This window comes from Micrasema longulum, unplaced genomic scaffold (assembly GCF_059751315.1).
Source record: "Micrasema longulum isolate JH-2025_06_02 unplaced genomic scaffold, ASM5975131v1 h1tg001755l, whole genome shotgun sequence".
Classification (NCBI taxonomy): domain Eukaryota; kingdom Metazoa; phylum Arthropoda; class Insecta; order Trichoptera; family Brachycentridae; genus Micrasema; species Micrasema longulum.
In genome coordinates this window covers 294,670-311,690 of record NW_028278931.1, presented here as the reverse complement: position 1 = coordinate 311,690, position 17,021 = coordinate 294,670, and positions in this window count along the sequence as shown.

The following is a 17,021-nucleotide window of genomic DNA, read 5'->3' as shown; positions in this document are numbered from 1 at the left end:
CGTAGTAAAAGGGTTATTCTAATATATAATTGTCGCACACACTCTTTACGTCTTACTCTCGATATAACAGGTATATTCGGGAGCAAAAGAGACAATTTCACGCGTCACTCCCTGACTTTCGTCAGGGGCAGTTTTTCCGCCCGCGTTGCTAGCATGAGCTAGGTTTTTTCATGTATTTAAAATTAGATTGAAAATATCATCATCTTTGACTAAAATAAATAATTGAAGCAATTGGCTATGAATACTCTATTTTTCCGATTTAAAATATTTCATTGTTTGCATGTGTAATGACTACACAGCACCGCAACGCGCGGATGTTTTTGGGAGAATAAAATACAGGTAAATGTATATTTTTGAGGTTCTGGGTTTGATTCCTGACATGGTAGACGTAGAAAATTAATATTTAAAGTTGTTTGAAATGCATTTTTTAATTTTTCATAGACTAGCGGTACCTGAATCTTAGAAATTATCACATTTCCTTCATGTAACTGACTGCATTTGGCTTCACCAACACCCTATGCATCACTGGGTATGGAAAAGGGAATAATGATGATTATTGTAAGTAAATGTTTGGTATTTTTACTAATTTTATATTCTAAATAAAAATAAATAAAACTAACAGATAAATTATTTACAAAATTATTGCATACAACATGTTGTAATATTTGTGATTTGTAACAAGTGAGCAATTAATCTTGATTTACAGAAAATTCACATGGGCAAAATAAAAAACAGTGTTGTTTGTCCATTCCGACTGAAAGGCAGTATATACCGGAAGTTGGGGAGGAAGTGACTGTATGTAAAGGAACCGGATAGGGAAATCAATATAGTTCTACCCGGTTTCATAAGGTAAGCCTGGCTAACTGCACATTAGGGGCAAGGAAAATCTAACATTAAAAAATCTCTAAGGAAAAAACAGGTCTAGCGACAGAATCAAAAGTAAATATTGTTCTTTGTTTTTATTTTTTTTATTAAAAATATAAATTTGTCGGTATGTGTATTTTTTATGTAATACGAGTAGTTGCCATACGGTGGTGGTTTCACACATTGATATTTACTGCGTACTTAAAAAAAACACGATTGTATGTAAATACATAATTTTTTGTTTGTTCTTTTCAACGCTGTATGACATTCATATTTATTTATGCTTTGTTTAGTTAGAGTATACCATCTTAAGAACTTATATAAATTTATTTAACAACAAAATTTATTAAAAACATGATGTTTTAATTTATATGAAATATTTTATTTGTTTTGATCGTAAGTTTTATTCATTGTTAATCCTTTTTTTTATCTTAAGTTTTATACATATAGTATCTTCTTCTTCAGCCTTGTTCTCTCCAATGCTGGATGACGGCTTCTTTTAATCACCTCTATTTCTTCCTATCACCCGCTTTTATTATTCATATTTTTCCGGTTATCGAAGCAGCGTCATTGACCCTTCTTTTAGTGGCCTTCCAACACTTCTCTTGTTTGTCATTTTATTATTCCGGGTGTTCACCTGCCATTACTTTGCCTCGCCAGGTGTCCTGCCTACTGCCATTTTAATTTTGCTGTACGATCCATGATATCTACGATTCCAGTTTGGCGTCTTATTTCTTCATTTCTTATTATGTCTTTTTATTTATTTTTTTTCTTTTTTATTGTAATTTTTTCACATAAGCATTCTTCTAAACATTTTTTTTAATTCCCGCCAAACAGCAAAAGCAGTTTTTTTGCAGGGATTTCTCTCTTTAAACATTTTGGTAACTTAATATAATAATGTTTACATAAAAGATTAAAAAAAATATTTAAAATATCAATAAAATAAAAGTTTAAAAAAATTAAATACAAGTAAATCAAGTCTTTTTTGATAACGAAATATATAAAAATAATAACAAAACACTTTTTTTGACACTGTTTTAAATTGTTTGGTTTCCCCAATTTTTAAAATATTTTTTCTCTTAGACTTACACCGAGCATCTGTCTTTCTATGGATTGTTGCGTAGATTTTAGTTTCTGCTTACTTTTCTGTGTCACAGACATGGTTTCTAGTACTTTTCTAGTCGTATGGCGTAGTTTGTTAAATTTGTATAACTTGTGAATAAAATGGAAAGGATTGTTTTTGTTTTAATTGTTGAAGTATTTAAAGGTATTTGCGACCATGTTGTTTTTATTTAATGATTTAAAATTTAAAACCAAACATATGTTTTTTCATGATAAGCTTATATACTTTGATTTGGTGCTGTTTTGTGACGTTTTCATTATTCATTCACTCAGATATATTCATTCAGTCAGCAAAACTATCACAAAATCACAATCAAATGTAAAAAATATGTGTTTTTCTCCGCAAATAATTTCCTATTATACATGTGTAATAATTACGTAAAATGTTTTCTGTTTTATTTTATGACACATCAAAAAAGTTTTAAATCACAAACTTTGCAGATTATGTTGACTATTAGTTAATGGTAATTTAAAAATAAACGAAAACACGAGAAAGTATCGTACCTGTTCTATAAATGAAATTTCAATTACGAAGTAATATTTTAAACAAACTTCGTATCGTAGGGCTATAAAAATAATCCCAATGAAGATGTAGAGCCCAATGTAATTAACTCTCTTTATTTGTGTGGCTGACATTACCACTACTATCTTTCACAATACCAATACTACAGTAATTTACCTTTCCTTTTATTTGGGTAAGTGCCAATAAAATGAACGTGTTTTTGTTTTTAAGTAAATTATAACTATTGCATTTTAAAAATATTGCCTGATCCAAAAAAGCAGATATTATATTATAACGAAAAATTGTAATGTTCTGATAGCAATTAACCACAAATATGATTGTTTACATTGAATATAAATATTATTGTTCTTCATAGTTCTCAAATGACCAAACGTTATTTAGATGAAGGTGCTTAAGCAAATAATTATTCGCACCAATTATTTTATTTATAATTATTCCATTACATTTTAAATGTTCACTGGCATGTTTCGTCATGGAGTTAAACGTGTTCAATTCACGAATTGATGATGTCCTATCAATTTAACCCCCGTCAGCCAAGAATTGATTTCCTTCTTTTCAAAATCCAATAAAGTGTATATTATATGCTTCTGGATTACCTTCTTTCAGCACAAAAGTGCTAAGGCTACCAGATTACAGAGAGTTCCTTCAGGCAGCTTTTCTCGTTCGGCAACGAGCAATTTTCCTTGTGTCTGGGCACCGCCAAGGAGACTTATGTCCTCAGATGCAATGTGCGGATGCGGTGGGCAAGCTGTACGTGTTTAATTCCCGTTTGAGAAGCAAACAATATTCTGAAAATAAAAAAAAACATACATAAAAAATACAAACTGATATTTCTGAGACAAATTTTTATTTTGATATAATTTGGTTTCTAGTAAAGCGCTGATTACATTTCTGTCTCAAAAAAAATTCATTTTTTATTGACTCTTTTTCCTAATAAGTATGCTTACCACATTATTCAACAATTAAAACTCTCATGTATTCACTGAACATTACTGCTTTAGAATACCAAACACTAGTATTTTTCTACACAGACTAACATTTTTGAATACTTAATCACACTCCACCACTAAAGCGACCCAGCGAAAATTTTTGTCTGTACTTCTCTCCACCATTAACAGTAGAACTGTATTTATATAGAACATAACCACCACAATAATAATTATCATTACTCGGAGAACTTTCGCCTTGTTTTGTTTTGTAAATAATGACCCGCATTGATACCTCAATAATTTATTTTAATGGCTGCTTAGAAACGACCATCCAATAAAGCCCGGGAAGCTTAAAATAAAACGGGTTCTCTATTATTTTATTTTTCAAATAAATTTCCCGGATTTACAGTGACTTATTTTATGCTCAATATTTCATCTTTGGAAACTGAAAGGATAGACCGATGCTGAAATGGCGAAAAGACACAACTTGAACAAAATCGAACTCAAATCCGAGCTGCCACATTAAAAAACTTTTTTAAACAGTATTTTTACATCGTAAATGTAAGTATTCTGATAAATATAAAACATCAAACAATATAATGAAAAACTGAAATAATCTTTAATTTTTTGTTTAAAAAAAAAATGTATTTAGTTATTTTTCCATACATAAATTTACATAGAATTTTCATTACAAAAATACACTTTAAAAATACATCTTAAAATTGAGCCATACCGTAATTTAGAAAACATGCCCACAAAGACTTCAGCGTTTGAGCGTGGGCCATTCCTTCATTTAATTTGAATTGATCAGTATTGGCATATTTTAATAAAATGTTATTATAATCCGTGTAAAATCCCAATGATAGTCTTCATCATTCTCATATGCTCGGTTTCATATGTACAAGATTGTTTTTTTATTTGAAAATAAAATGGTTTAATCATTTATGTACTTTGATGTTTACTTTATTCAACTTTTCTTTCAAGTCCGAAGGCGGGCTTGTTGGCAAATATCTCGTTGGTCACAGTTTTAACGAATTAACTGCTATTTGTTTAAATGGAAGTTGTGTATGTTTATACGTATATAAAACGGATTAAACCATATTATAAATTATTTACTTTATGGTTGAGATACTAAGACTTAAACATTTTACATGATTAGATTAGAAATGCATAGGAAGTGGAATCAGGTAAGGAGTTTGGAAGGGGAAAGTGGGAGAATCCAGAAAAAAAGGAAACAATGGGACGGTTAATTGGGTTAAAAAAAGATAATGAGGAACTTCAGCCCTACGGGAAATTGGATACAAAAAATGTTTTCTTGCGCGCGGTAAAAATTAGAGCATTAAATTGTAAGGCGAAATTTCTTGAAAATGTACAAAAAAATTGTAAAAAATATTTTAATAAAAACGCACTACTTTGATTGACCTCACTGGTTCATATGAACCAACCAATGATGCAAGAGTTGGGAAGGATATCCGGTTGGTTTTGCGTAAATGAACCAATGGGAAGAATTAACAGGGAACAACCTCTGACATCACACGCGGAGTTATTTCAGAAATACAAAAACATTAAAAATCATTGCGCTGATAATACGATAAGTAAAAAATAATGAAATAAAAATTGGCTTAGTTTAATAGTCTTAACAAATAATAATAAAAAAAGACACTGAACTTCCTCATTATGTTTCTGACTAAAACTGACTTTATATTGGCTTAGTGTCACATTACAAAAAAATGTTGATTGGTTTGTTTCAGTAAATTGTGTGTCACAATCAGAGTTTGACCGACAGCGTCATCTAAATAAATGTTTGTGTGCCCTTGTGTATTTGCAAGGTGGTATTTCCGAGAAGCAGTGCAACATCGCCGTAGCTCAGTTAATCGAGCTGTTTACCGCTCACTGCTCTAGCCTTTGTGCGCCGCGGACAACAAAGTCTCAGCGAGGCGAGGCAAGGAGACTCGCAAACACGAGGGCGTGCTTGGAATGGCCAACGGAAGGAGAGTGAGCATCCGCCCACACACACAGGTGCGGAGCTTGCCGAGAACTGCTTCAAATCCCCAACAAAAGGAATTTAAATATTGATATCGGACTTGAGTGTTAAAGTTGTATGAGTCCGAAATTCTTAAGTATATTTCTTACAGTATGCAATATTAATATCATATTTAAAAAAAACATATTTTAAAAAGGTTATATGATGAATGGTATACACTGTATGAAATGATTACTTTATCCAGCCAATAATTAACAGGATTTATTTTGTCAAATTTCAAAAATGTATTTAGTGTGAAACAATTGTAAAGCTCATTAGTAAAGAGTAGACTTGAATACAACTCTACGGTTTGGTCTCCCTACTATGAAATTCATTCACACGCCATCGAAAGGGTACAAAATAAATTCTCGCGTTTTATAAATTATAAATTGAAAATACCAGTAGAATCTTTAAATCATGATTTCCTTAGAAATGAAATTAGATTACTTAAATTATCTGATCGTAGAGTTATAGCTGATTTATTATTCTTATTTAAAATAATTAAATCGATAATTGACAGCCCTGCCCTGCTTGAACTAATTCAAATTCGAATACCGGGTATGCGCACTAGAATTAAGGAATTATTTTTTGCAACGATTCACGGATCAACGTTGAAATGCACTCTCCTATACCCAAGATACATAGGTATGGAAATGAATAAGAACAAATATTCGATATCTTCAATACAAATTCTGTTCATGAATTAAAACGAATTCTCACTCGTTATTTTTTAGAAAAATAATGGATTTATTTTAAAATATATTATTAAATTTAACTTTGTTTTCTGGAATACGTGATTTTTTATTTCTTTATTTAACATGTTAGATATAATTTTGAATTGTACATTGGTGGATTTATTGCCAAATGGCAACTTCTTCCAACCAACTGATGATGATGATTTCACTAAATAAAGGTATTATTTAGTAAATTAACTTCTTTTTTTTTTGTTTTATTGCTCAAAAAACTTTTATTTTTTTAAGTACGAATGTTGTATTAATTTTTTTTTATTATTATCTAGTTATTCTCAACTTTACTTTGTTTTATTTATATTTAGTACATAAGATTTTCTCATGGTTATTGCTATCTTTATTTAGAAATGTTATGCTTCTTTTTAACTTTTTATATTATGTGTTTACCAAATTGTTTACTTTTAGTTATTCTATTATTTCATACTATGTACTACATGATTATTGTGCACTGCTGTGATTAGTTCTGTAAATTATTATTTTTTTGTAAAAGGTTCTTTGAACCGTTGATGTATAAATCAATAAATAAGATTTCATAAGCCTTGTAAATACTCAACCTTCCATATTCTCTTCACAAAACAACAACAATTTACAATGTTGAAACATCTGTTGAAATATTTATAAAATAATATTAAGATGTATATTTTGTTTTTCTGGCTTGCCTGCCATCCGCATTCTTTATTGACCAAATTTCAATGCCCCATTAGTGTAATTTGAGCATGTATTTATGTAACTTTATGACTTTGAGATTTGCACCGTGTCGCATTCGTCGCTAAATGTAGCTTGTTAATCTGAAATCCATGTCGTGTCAGTTTGCGCCCTTTTCTATTTTATTTATTGCTGATTTATTTAACACTTTATATGCAAGTATATTTTAAGTAAATTGTATTAGGGCGGGCATATTGCCTTAAGGCAATTTCTTCCTACCTACCCAAACCGTTCATGTACAATGTACATGGACATGTTCAAGGTATTTAATAAGTTTTCATTTCACAAGGTGCGTTAAGGAAATGATGATGATGATTCATTTAATACAAATTTTGGAACCAAAATTAACGAACAAATTACTTAATTTTTTTATGTTTTGATGTACATGTGTTTTGATGTGGGTAGATTATTCCACAATCGAGCGGCTACTACTGTGAAAAAGAAGGCAAGAAAATTAAGAGTAGTGAATAAGTATTTATAGGGTTCTCTCGTAGCTAGAACGAAGAGATCGCCCATGTTGTGATAGAGGTTTGGAAGAGTTTTCTCTGAAAAATAAGCGAAGTGGGATTATTCAAAATATAGTGATGAAGTGATGAAGTGATAGAATGTGAATGTTTCTTCTATGCTTGATATTAAAAGAGTTCTCAGTGAAGTTGTTTACCGGGGAGATTTTATCGTCTCTATTTATACTGCAGAAATGTTTGAAGTTCTAGATAGTTTTTTTTACATATCAAGTTTTGGTACTTTTGATCAAATCTTATTGTGCGTCTTAACGGCCGTGAATATCTAAGACATTAGATACTTAAATTATATGATATTCCTTTATTCCACCCTTGCTCTTTTCTTTCTACTATTGTATACAGATGCACATTGTATCTTTATTTATACATGATCTATATATTCCATTCTCTATTCTGCTTTCCTTCTTGGGGACATGCAAAATAGGATTCGGGTCAAAGGAGCTTTCAGGCCACTTTGCAGCCCTCCTTGTTTTGTTTCGAATTGCTGGTTTCGTTGACTCGAGAGAAAAAGATCTTGGGACTTTCGTACAGTGTAACAAAAAGCGGATTTCAATAAACAAAAAAATTGTTTTGAATCAGAATGAGGTGGAATTAAAATATAGAATTATTTTCAATGCAATGAAAATCGAAGTTCAGAGAAATTAATCATTTTTTCTACATGGCGAATTACAAAGTTTATAGAGAATTTCGTACAAAATAAACACACATATTTTTATACAAATATCTTCGTCAGTATTTTTTTATCAAACCGGTTAAAAATTTTATATCAATGCTTTTTATACAGATAATTTGATTTCACTTTAATAATAACTGAAGATAGCTCCGTTAACTTGTCATTAAAATATGGGCCTCGGTATTTTTCAAGTAAATCTAAGTATTAGGTGGAAACGATATTATTATATCACTTAATTTTGGTCTGTAAAATTACTTCAATATCTGTTTTTTTATTCAAGCGGTGAAAAATAAATCTTTGAAGAAATGGACCTGAGTTGTATACTATTGACTAAGATAAGTTAAAATTTGAGACCAACAAATTAATGCAAAAAAATTACCAATGTATTTGTATTGACTGAAATCTAATTATTTACAACTATGTGTAAAACTTAAATAGTAGAATGAAACAATTTATTTTTCGAGCAAAAAATTATTGTTAATACAAACAATATTTTCCGTCACTACAGAGTAAAAATTATACCGAGTGTATGTTAAAAAAGAATAATGGATTTTAGTTACATAGGAACATTTAAACGTGGAAAGTGTCAGAAGTGATTTTTATTATTTTAAATATTAGAGTTAGTACTAAGTACCTATAGGAACATGGAACAAAATAAATTATGTTTTACGCACTAAAAAAGAAATACTGAATTAAAAAAGCGAAACGGTACAAAAAATTATTTCACGACACCGTTCTTTTCATACTTGTATGATTTCAATATATTTTGAGCGGAATAAATTATTAGGATGCGTGATTTTCTGTGTAAATATTTATAACCCGAGACAGCTCAATTCATTAAAACGAATGATCTCTAAAGCAAACAATTATCATTTGGAAATATTGTCTATTCCAAGAATGTTTCCCTTACAGAGGAGTGCTGAAAACACTAGAGAATCGTGGGCGTTAGTTTGTAAGGCTTCGTGAAAAGGAACAGGGCCGTAATGTGGAGACGGCGGTTACATAATTCTTCCCCTGCAAATCTAATACACCTCCGACAATTTTAAACATACATGTTCGGATTGGTTATAAACTTTTTGTGATTTAAATTAAAATGTATGCAGTACTACAAAAATCAATTCTACACTATAGTTTTCCTTTTGGCGCCCAGTGGTGGGTAGGGCAGTGCATAAAATGCAGCTAATTTCGATCATCTATTAAGTCAAGGTAAGGTGGTCGTTTTTTTGCTTCACGTGTCTATGAAAAATAAAACTTGCTGTGTGCGAACACCATTTAAATCTTTTTTTTATTTTGACTTTCCCAGGAATCCACTCGGGATGGTATACAAACGCGCACAACTCCCATACTACGATGGCAGACTTATGCCCACTCAATTCCCTATTTCAGAATTTTAAGAGTAGATATGAAGTCAAAACACTTGTGCGCGTGCGGGGTTCTGGTTCGAAAACAAATATATAACTCTATTATTTATCCACTTGAGCAGGAACAGAAATTTGCTCTGAAAGAAATTCTTTATAAATAAATACAATATTATTTTTTCATTTTATTTTAAATTTACAGTGGTAAATATGTACAAACATTTTATTTATGGTTTTCCAAATTCTATTATTGTGTAATATAAATGTATTTTTGTCACATTACGTATATTGATAATAATAAGTTTGAGATTAGTAGAGTCTAGTTTTAAGTACTTATTATATTATAACCTAATAATTGTACATGACTAAAGATTTCAATAAATATATAAATAAAATAAACAAACAAACAAACCATCACGCTGTTTCCCCGTAGGGATAGGCAGAAAAAATAAAACGCCATATCACTCTATCTTGGCATACAGACCTCGCTTCCTCTACATTCATACATCTTCTCATGCACGCACGCCGATTATTCCTATTTTTGACATGTTTATCTTCAAGTTTTTGATGGACTTTATCGGGACATGTTTTTCTCGGTCTTCCTCGTTTTCTGCATCCATCAACATTCGCATCGTAGATACTTTTAGCCGTTCTTTCGCTGTCCATTCGCTCTACATGTCCGAACCAACGAAGCACCCCTTTCTTGATTCTGTCAATAATGCATGTCTCAGCCTTACACAGTTCACGGATCTCGACATTTGTGCACCTATCATACGTCGTTTTACCACACATTTGCCCGAGAGATCGCATTTCGACGGCATTTTACCTACTTAAAGTTAAAATAACCCATTTTTTATTTTAAAAATATAGGGGTTGTTTCTAAGTGTTTTAAATTGTATTAAAAAACGTCCAAATATCTTTATTTTAATTACCAAAAACACATTTATACTGGTATGTAGAGAACAAAAACATTTTATTTATGAAGCAAATATTTTGCTAGTAGAAAGAATATCAAGTGTGTTTCTAGAACACTTTTCGTATTTTTTCAGAAAAATACTATCCGACCCTGGGAAACCACTTTCCTTTAGAAGGAGAATCTCTCGAAGTCCCTCCCATCGCCTTTCAACCCTTTTTGCTGATTTCTTTATCCAATTGTTTTAGCGAAGCCCGTGCAGGAACTGTTCAGATAGCTGACGGAGAAAAAATACGAAGAAGAAAGAAATCTCTGCACTGACAGTTGCTTTTTTTTAAAGAGGAAATGGTTCAAAACAGTGCATTTTTTTACAAGACTTATTTAATTATCTTTAACGTAGATTTCAATTTGTAGGTATGGATACCAAATGCCTTTAATGCTTCGTGATACGTCATATTTTATTTTATAATTACCACTGGTCGGCAGTACTTTTAAAAATGTGGTAATATAAATATTTTACGATCATGTTGCATTTATACATTATTAGTTTAAGGCTGTAGTCCGGTAAAACGCACGTCAAATGAGGAAATCATACGATTTTTTCATTATAAAACGAAAGTTTTTTTTTTAATCGCGCAATAATAAAAAAACTAAAAAGCATAAATTAGATAAAAACCATCATTTTTAAAGGTATTTCTTTTCAAAAACAAAAAAAAGAACAAATTTTGCTTCAGCCACTTTCATGTTCAAATTACTTTTAAAAAATGTATCTCAATACTTAGTCTTTATTGAGATTCCAGATACCTGAGTTTACTTAATTTGAAATGGCGTAATCTGCCGGTCTAAAAGTAATTATATTTTAGTGACATAAAACTTTTAAGTATATTTTTACACCTTTCAAAATTATGGTTTTTATCTAATTTAGGTTTTTTTTTTATATTTTTATTATTGCGCGATTAAAAAAAAACATTAGGTTTAAAATGGAAAAATCATGTGACTTTTTAATTTTGCGGGCGTTTTACCAGACTGCAGCCTTAATATTAAAACTTTAAATTTTATGAAGTTATCAATTTTACTTTTTTGCTTAAAATAGTTTTAACGTACATACCCACAAAAGAGCTCAACTTAAATATTTATTCTAAATCACGTTTGTCATATTGGAGTATTGAAGTAAAAACACAACACAAAGTCATAATAAAAAGTTAAGCGGGTATTTAATAAAGTAAAATGAATAAGTAATTATAATCTTTGTAAACTTATTAAATAATTTATTGTAATACGTGTACAAATTATAAAATAATATTTCCTCACTGGGGTGTCACGTGCCCAGAACACATTACATGATTGTTTCATTTATATGTTTTATTACTTTATTAAATAAGTTTATCTTAAATTCAGGGTTGTTCGATGACGTAATATGTTATAGACACGTTGCAGGCGGGAAGATAATTACAATATAATTTGTGTTCAAAGATGTTTATATACTGACTCGATCAACATACCAATTTTGTAAAAAACTTTGAGATATAAGTGGAGTTTTTTTCAGTTAAAGAACCCAGCACAAAAACTTTGTCAAAAAATCTCAAAATTGCAGAATTCGACTTGGCCGCTTTTTGCAGTATAATTACAAGACATAAATTTATACTAAGTAAATATGTTAATCTGTTTCTGGCATGAATTTTTGCATGTGGATCGTGATTTGCTATCTCGTTGAGTTCAAATTGTCGAGGACAACACAATATTTGCAATTTCTATGTAGCCAGTATACGAATAATGTATAAATTCATTTTAAGAGCAGTTTGTATGTGAAAGCTGTGAATATTAACATATTACAACTTTACAAAACATCAACAGATGAAAGAATTGAAGGAATATAGATGTTCGAATATGGGCAGAATGGTGAATGTTTCACAGTATGTAAAGTGGCTACTTAAACCAGCCAATGACAGGTAAAAAGCCCTGTAGATGCCTAAACTACTATATCACCTTCTCTAAAATTTTCTTCAAATCTGTTGTAATATATTTATTTTAGTTACTAATCACGATGTCTTTTTAAAAAAAATATATGTTAAAAAACCGTATATATGTTAACGTTAAATTAATATTATATGAAATGATGCAGTGCTTAAAAATAATTATATTCCTCCAATTTTGGTGTCATTGTTGAGTATTTTAAAACACATAAATTTTCTATTTAAAACCATTAGAAAGTTAAACAACTTTATGCATCAATTTTCGTTTCATATTTTTTGCGAAAATAAATCCCACAAATATTTTAAATAAACAGAAACGAAATAATAACACAATAAATATGAACTTCTTATATACTTATGTACTTCTTAAATCTACATAGTTCAGAAACAAGTATAAGAACTTGTGTAAAGGCGCTCAGATTTCAAATTAGAAATTTTAATGAGATAATAAAAGAATCTTGTCAAGTAACATGATAGGGGATTTAAAGATTATACTTAAGGCCTGTTAGTGAAATATTTCAAGAACATTTTCCTTCTCTCAGATAACGCCTCTTTGTTGGCGGACATGGCGAACCCTCGGATGTAAAATCATGTGCATTTTATTTTAATATTTGATTTGAGTTTACGGATAAAAAGAACATACGACTGAGCGGAGCCTTATTAGGCAAAATAACCGCAATACAATAAATTTTACAAAATAATTGACGTAGGCGTAAAATAAAGCCAATAAACTAATCCTCAAAAATACTTTTGTTTAAATTCAGGGAAGTTTAACAAGAAAACACATTAGAAATACTAAAAATAATTAATTAGGTGTGAGGGTGTGTGGGTGTGGGAGTATGGTTTGTAAAGGTAAGTGTGTTAGGGTGAGTGTCAGTGTGTGAAAGGGTGGTTTTGAGGGTGTGTATGATTGTGTTTAAATTTGTGCGCGTTTAATATGAACGAATAGATAAAAATTGTAATGTCAAAAACATACTATATTGGAACATGCTTTTTAAATAATAATTGTTTGTAAAGTCTCATTTAGAAGCAGTTAAGTGTTAACGAAAAGGCAGACTGTTAATGAAAAACGAATTTTATTCAATTTTGTGATAGGGAAATATTTGAAGAAAGAATCAAAACATGGAATGGATACCTACCTTTGATATGATGTGAATGTTTTTCAATTTCGGTCACTGGATCACTAAATGCACTATAAAATTATCTGTATGGTGTTCTATTAACAATCTTCGATTGCATATAAAAAAATGCCATATCATGAGATTTTTCAGGATAAAAAATCCTATTTTATTTGACTACTCAATCGGTAACACTGCATTGGATTTAGTTACTGCGATGCGGGATTTGGGTGTAATTTTTGATCAGAAATTGTCTTTTATCAGTCACATTAATGATATTAGTAGTAGATCTTTGAAGACGCTTGGGTTTATTTTGCGCATCACTAAGGACTTTAAAAATATAAAAACTTAAAAAGTTTTATACACCTCCTTGGTGAGAAGCATCTTGGAGTAAAATTCTACATTATGGAGCCCTTATTATGCCTCTCACCAAATTACCGTAGAAAGAGTTCAGAATAAGTTTTTGAGATATGTTAATTTTAAATTAGGAATACGTAATAAATTTCGTAACTACGATTATATATTAAATGCGTAGGTTGAATAGGTTGTGAATTATGTGGGTATGCATTGGTCAAGTATTGTCACAATTTCTACATCCTTTTAACCCACAACCATTGTTCACTTCCCACCTCAGTAACCTTTGATCACCCGCCACATTAAGACCCCGTGTCGTAAATTACGCGTTTATTTCGTTGAACGTGTGTGCCGCATTATAAAACTTTGTTTCCACCAACTACCAGTGTTGAGCTCCAGATTAGAGCCTGCTTTCTTGTAAGTGCCACCACAAGTGTGAAGTTGGATCCGACAACTTACCAACCACATACCGCACACCGCTTCTGAGGACACAAATCTCCTTGGCGGTGCCCAAATACACGGAAAATTTGCTCGTTGTCAAACGAGAAAAGCTGCCAAAAGAAGCTCTCCATAATATGGTAGCCTTAACATCTTTGTGCTGAAAGAAAGTAATCCAGAAGTACATAATATGTACGGTAGTCGAATCCGACAAGTTCATCAAGAACAAGAACCAGATTAATGACATCCCTTCCTAATCCATCTCATTTGCTTAGGTTGTGACAGATTGACACGGCATACCGCATTTCGAAGATACTAACTTATTTTCATTATATTTTATTACAGTCCATTCCGCTCAATAATATCGGAGAAGCCCTAGGGCTTCGCCTCCCTCTATTTTTGAAATTTGTTTTCCCACCAGTTAAGATGAATAAAATAGCTTTTCGTTACAAATTATGACATTTTAAAGCACGTTAAAGGTACTAATAAAGCGTTTTTTTGCACTAATTAATTGAAATAAAGATGTGCAAACCTATCTTTAAAAATGTCTGAAAATATGATATCTTTCCCTTATTTTCATCCTTTTTCAAAATTACTTAGCTAAGTCAATGTGAAAATGTTTCCAAATATTTACATGCCTGAAAATTAATGTATTTAATGAGCCAAAAGCAACATCTGTTTGAAAAATAATGGCTCATTGCGAAAACCGATTTCTTCTACAAATATGAATATTTTTTCCAACAAGCGTAATAACCGTCCATTTTAATTGCCAGAGGCCTCTAATAAAGGCGTATTTTAATGTTTTGAAAGGAAACAGTTTAACCTGTGAAACAATCATTCCAGAACGATCTAAGCATTCTGTTATATTTGAGAAATTAATTTCCAGTATTACGCCCATTGAAAAAGAATATTTTTTCTCTACGGAATTGAGCTCAATATCAAAATGGTGAAGCCATTTTTACATTTATTAATTTAATTTAAAATAATACAATTAAAATACATTTGTCACACTGAAAGTTTCGATTATATTTTTATTTTTTGTTTTAAATGCTGTTTCTTTCCAAAAAAGAGACAATCGTCAGGTTTGAAGAAGGGCTTTACTAAATTGCTCTTGAATTTTTACTATGTTTATTAACATATAAAATATTGACATTTTTCAATTGTCTGTTACATATTATCTATTTTACGGTCAACTTAAGAAGATAATTTTGACGTTTGCACGTTCATGAAGTTGTATAAATATTGACAGTTTAGTGCAGAAAATAAATGCCGTACTTTATTATTGAGTCACCGCAATAGTGACGTACCACCAGAAAACTTCACTATCGATCGATATTGGCTTTATATTAAATTATATTGTGAGTGTTTATTTTCAAGAGTTCGCAATAGGATAAATCCTCTTTCTTCTCTAACTCGTATAGTGTCCATGCGGCTCGACTGTGGAATCATCTCCCATCCACCATCAAAGATGTTACTACATTATCTCTGTTTAAATCACGTCTGAAGAAACATCTCCTTTCTCTTCCTTAATCTCTCCTCCTTTCCTTTTTCCTCTTTCCTCTTTCCTCTTTTTTCCTTTTTCCCATTGAGTAATAGTTTCGATTTAAGGTAATTTATAAACAAATACGTTTATTTCTATTTTTATATATCTTTAAATTTTTAATCTTTTTTTTCTATTGAATATGTTCTGTAACTTGAATAATAAAAATAAAACTTTTATTTTATTGGTTGGTTGGAAGAAATTGCCATTTGGCAATAAGCCCGCCAATGTACAAATAACATTATGTACAAAAAGTTAAATAAATAAAAAAAAATTAATTAAAATTGATCGACGATAATTCTGACGCCAAAATATTACGTATTAAGCTAATAAATCATGAAACCTGTTTCTATTTACCCCATCTGACAAAAAATATTTTAAATCGATCTGGAAAAGCAAAAAAAAAGACTGCTACAACACTATTATTATCTGTCAAAAGTGCCTTCTTATATTGACTAAACTGTAGTTGTTCTTTTAATCTTATTTTCACCTCTTTAAATAATTTATTGTCCTAATTTTAAAAGTCTTTTTGAGATTTGTATGCTTAAACGTATGTTTTGCTGGAATGGTTGAGTATAACATTTCGGTAATTTGACATTATTTGGAAATTTTGAAAATGTGCTCTATTTAATTTAATTTTATTGTTTTCTTTAACGATTTTTTTTAATGAAAATATTGTCTACTTTAAAAACTTAGAATAATAAATTGGCATAGTGATTTGTTGAGAAAGTATGGCGTTGGAAAAACTAGGATGAAAGTAGGCTGGGCTGAATGCTGTCTAAATCTCTCTTTTTGGCAGTGTGTAATGCTGAGATCAAGCATTATCGAAGAAATATAGAAATTAGTGCCGCGTTGGTTTGAACATGTAACCCGAATAGACAGCGAAAGAATGGCTAAAAATATTTCCGATGCAAATATTGATGGATTCAGAATAAAAAAAAAATAGAAAAAAATGTGGCACGACCAAATTTAACAAATATTTAAAGATAGACATGAAAAAATCGGAATAATCGTCAGCGTGCACGGGTAGAAGAACGATTTTGCAGGAAGCAAGATATGTATGCAAAGACAGAGTTCTATGGCATTCTATTCTTTTTGCTTATCCTGGCAGGGGGAAACGGCGTGATGGTTTGTTGTTTAAAATAATAATCAGCATTATTTCTGTAGTGATGCTACTAAAGTTCTTTATGCCTTAATATGATGTAATTTTGTTGGAAT